Source organism: Topomyia yanbarensis, chromosome 2 (assembly GCF_030247195.1).
Source record: "Topomyia yanbarensis strain Yona2022 chromosome 2, ASM3024719v1, whole genome shotgun sequence".
Taxonomy (NCBI): domain Eukaryota; kingdom Metazoa; phylum Arthropoda; class Insecta; order Diptera; family Culicidae; genus Topomyia; species Topomyia yanbarensis.
Genome location: NC_080671.1, coordinates 138,807,910 through 138,812,542, shown reverse-complemented (window position 1 = coordinate 138,812,542; position 4,633 = coordinate 138,807,910). Strand labels below are relative to the sequence as shown.

The 4,633-nt window shown below is 39.2% G+C and overlaps 1 pseudogene; it reads left to right on the top strand.

The window, feature by feature from the left end:
* The first annotated feature begins 1,812 nt into the window (after positions 1–1,812).
* On the top strand, positions 1,813–3,887 carry LOC131679802 (ribosome biogenesis protein BOP1 homolog; annotated as a pseudogene).
* Positions 3,888–4,633: the final 746 nt, after the last annotated feature.

The window sequence follows — 4,633 nt, the reverse complement described above, 5'->3', positions numbered from 1 at the left end:
GAGAATCGGCTATATGGATCGGGCGGTCAGTGGCTCGGGGGAATGTGGAACAAAGGTGGATGTAGAAGCTTTTAGGTGCGGAAAGCCGGAAGTCTTGAAGGTGGCGTTGACTGCGGTTTGCAGAATGATGCGGGTTCGGCCCTTGGTCCTTCCTGTCACAACCGCTACTATGTCGTCGGCATAGACGAAGAGGGATATGCCCTTAGGGATGATGGCCAATATGGAGCACTGATAATATAAATTCGTAAATATAATGAAATCGATCATGCAATGCACGAATTCATACGTCGTTTTCTGCAACGAATTATTTTTGTGCATTGTAAACAGTAGGCTTCGTTCATTTCATCAACAAGAATGGCCGCTTGGTGAACGAAAGCTTTCGTAAATTTTGCACATTTAATGTACACTGCACGAATGTTATCGTTGATAACGACATTATTTTTCGTGAATGAAACGAAACGTTTTGTTTATTTTAATAAACGTTTGTGTATATTACGAACGATTTCATTGATCGCACGAATTCATTTCGTATAAATTAGCAAAGTTTTCGTATTTATTAGCCTCTTGTTGTTTTCAGTCGATTTTATGGGATCGATGTTTGACAACATCGATTTTTTTTTTAATTTAAAAAAAATCGATGTGGCCAAATCGATTTTATTGTGGTACGAAGAAATGGTCGCCTAATGAACGAAAGTTTTCGTAAATTTTACCTATTTAGTTTACATTGCACGAATGTTACATTATGTTTCATGAATGAAACGAAGTGATTCGTTTATTTCAATAAATGTTTATGTAGGGTGATGAGCCTATTTACACCATGTTTCTATTATCACCCTACCCATTAGAAGCCGTTGGTTAGAGCAGTGTCTGCCACCTTTGTTCAACGAATTGAGTCAAATGGTAGCGCAACAATAGGGGCACTCGATTCGAGTTTTCGTTGCGCTCAAACAGGAGAATTTAACTGTTTTCAATGAATTTGTGTTATTATATTGGTTCTTAACAACGAAGCAAAGCTGTTGATGTCAATTTTTACGCATTCCATTGATTGTAGGGTAAGAAATTAACGAATTAGTGAGGCACCTTGCTTATTATGGTGAAAATTGGCACTTTACCCTATATGATGAACGATTTCGTTGATCGCACGAATTAATTTCATTTACCTTCGAAAAGTTTTCGTGTTTATTAGCCTCTTATTATTTTCAGTCGATCTTTTCAGATCGATATTTGACAACATCGATTTTTTTAATTAAAAAAATCGATGCGGCCAAATCGATTTTATTATGGTACGAAAAAGTTTACATTGCACGAATGTAATCGTTGGTAACGACATTATTTTTCGTGAATGAAACGAAATGTTTCGTTTATTTTAATAAACGGTTGTGTATATTACGAACGATTTCGTTGGTCGCATGAATTCATTCGTTCATCTTAGGAAAGTTGTCGTATTTAATTTCATATTATTTTGACCAATACCAACGAGCAGTTCGCGATGGCTCAACTGAATCCGTATTGCTCCGGATTCTGGATCAACTTGAAGCGAAAGGGGTTCAGGAAATCGCGTGGTATTTTTGATAGTCGTTTGTACGTGCGTTCAGTAATTTTTGGTTTGCGGGGAAACGGAAGCCGTTTACCTCATTGGAATTGGAGACGGAAAATGAGAACGGTCCCAAATCGAGTCCAAAGACAACGGAATCCGCAGGCCAGGAAAGTGCCAGCGATTTTTATAAATCGGACGAGGTAAGATGCACATAGGTTGGAAGTAAAGTAACCAGGTGGGCAAATTAAACTAATTTATCCGGATTTCAACGGCGTATGCCCATTCGTAATATTACGGATCAAAAGCGTTAATTTTTGCCAAGTAAATCGGAGAAGCTGAAAATCCTTGGCCTTGTTCATGCACTCAAGATGGGTTGGATTAAAAAAACGTGCCGAGGTAGAAAAGCAAGCCGCCGCCCTAAGTTCTACATGGTTTGGGACACCGATCAAGGAAGAAATACGTCGCATCCATGATCATGTTGTCGCTCCTAAGAGACCGCTACCGGGACATGCTGAGTCCTACAATCAACAACTGGAATATTTATTTAACGAACGTGAACTGGCCGAATGGAACAGTCACGGGGAAGAACCGTGGAAAAGAAAATTGCATTATATCCCTCAAAAGTACAATTCGCTCCGAGAAATTCCCTAATTCGGCAAATACAGTCGGGAACGGTTCTTACGGTACCGTAAACCGGGGTGACATTGATCACTTTTCGAAGTAATCATTACACATTTTTAGACGCAACACATTTTTTTCGAGTTTAATATGTTTAAACCATGTACTGATGTGTGGAGAACAAGATTGGATGGTTTTATCTAAAATTCTCCGCTTCCAGCTATTTTTCCAAAAATGATTTCAGATAGAAGTCCGTTTTCGTATTCCGGGGTGACTTTGATAACCTGCATGTTCACCCACATTAAGTTATTGATCACAATGTTTTTCGTTCAAATGTTTGTTTAAACTAATTCTGGAAAGATACTAATTGTTAAATAGATGTAAATTGGTATTATACAAAGTATTTCAATATACTGTAAACTTCGAGTAACCAAAATTCGTATAATTTGTGTTCAACTAGAATAAAAGATTCTGAAAACCTTTAAAACTGCTAAAATTGTTTTATTTCAGTGCTTTATCAATGTACAAAAAGTTTCATCCATGTTACCACGTTGGACTATTGAACAATAAAAAATAGTGCGAATTTTAGCTTAAAATAATTTGAAATAATTGCCAACTAGTTTCACAAAAATTGTATTTAAAATAAGCAAACTCTTAAAAATAAATTTGGCACATCCCACTCTAAAGGAAAACAAAAACTCGCTTGTAATTTAATACTCTTGCTCAAATCTGAGATTTATTTGTTTTATAAAAATGACACTTTACGAAGCCTCGCAAAAATAAGGTAAAGTCAAATTTCGGTTTTTTGTAGTTTTTGTACCCAAAAACCGAACAATATACTCAAAAAGTATAACAAATCAGTATATTATAAGTTAAGAGTGAAAATCATTTCAAATTAAAATGATTCGGTAGACTATTATGGTTTAATAAGAGATCTACGAAAAAAGTTTCGTATGATCAAAGTCACCCCGATGATCAAAGTCACCCCGGTTTACGGTACTTGGATCTGTATTTGTGTATGCGTGGTAAATAAACTCGAGTTACTGTTTGTTGTAATATCTCATTCCAAAACTTCCATCTCCGAGGGATTTGCAACCGTTCCCAACGCTGCAGAGTTTGATTAGCAACCGCATACCGATATTATTCGTTCCATTAGCATTGCGCCGAAAGGAGAATATATGGTCACTGGCTCAGACGATCAGACAGTCAAAAGTAAGCGTGTTTGCTTTAATCTGGTCTCTGCTATCAATTCCTATCGTTCTCTTTTCAGTATGGGAAGTTTCGACAGCACGTTCCTTCAAACTATTCAAACGAGGGACATCGTTCGCTCGTGGTGTCCTGGTGTCCGAACAGTTAGTGGCAGTGGCCTCGGGAAAGCGACTGCTGTTGATCAATCCTAATGTTGGCGACAATTCAATCAATCGAAAAACAGACGATTTGCTGGCAGAGGCACCAAAATACGAAGTAGTTGACAATTAACGTATCGCAACTGTCGTCCAGTTGATGGAAGTTACGGAAGATGAACGGAAATCCGGCGTCCGTATTGTTATCAATTATTTCAAGAACATTAAACAGGTTACGGGGCACGGGCGGGGGGATTACTTCGCCGCTGTCATGCTGGAACCTGCCAATCGTTCAGTTGTCCAAACGACGGCCACAGTTGCCATTTCCGAAGAGCAAGGGGCTGATTCAGTGTGTGCTGTTCCGTCCGGTGAGATCCTGCGACGTATAGCAACAAGGACTCCATATTCTACCTCTATTGAAGCTCTTTTGACGTTGACTGTTTGACGAATGGTGCTCGTAAATATTATTAAGTCTTTCGTAGATAACAGTGAACAATTCGTTTGCCTAATGAAGCCGTTTTGTAATAAGCCAACGAAAGTCGTTTCGTGAATTTCACGATAAACTCGTAATAAAAAATAAAAGTGTTTCAATGGAACTACGAATGATTCATCATATGTACGAAAAATTCGTGTATTTTATGAAAATTGTCAGTACAAAACTAATTTGTAGCGATTTACGAATATATTCTATCAGTGAGTTCATGTTGATGAAGAAATGGGTGACCGCCAGGACGTTTTCCTCAGTGTGAGTTCCGGATTAGCTGCCGCCGACTCCAACCCGCAATTGACGGTTTTATAGGATTCCACAGCGGCCAAGCTGCTGAAGTATGTGCTCTCGCCGTGTTGTATGCCTTTTCAATATGAAGGGCGGCAAGATAAATGTGTATGCCATCCCTTGTGGCCTGAGTTTCTCTGAGGAACGCCAGCTACGTTCCGGCGCCCTTCTCTTTTCGGAAGGCGTTTTATCGGCTATCTAGCAGATGGGGTTGTTCGAGTATGACGGTTAACCTTCCATTGACCATTCGTTCGAAGCTTTTACCAATGCAGGGAAGTAAACTGATGGGCCGGAAGTCTTTGGCCGCGCGAGTACCCTAAACCCTTTTGGGTATAGGGCCGTTTGCCATGAATCCTGGAG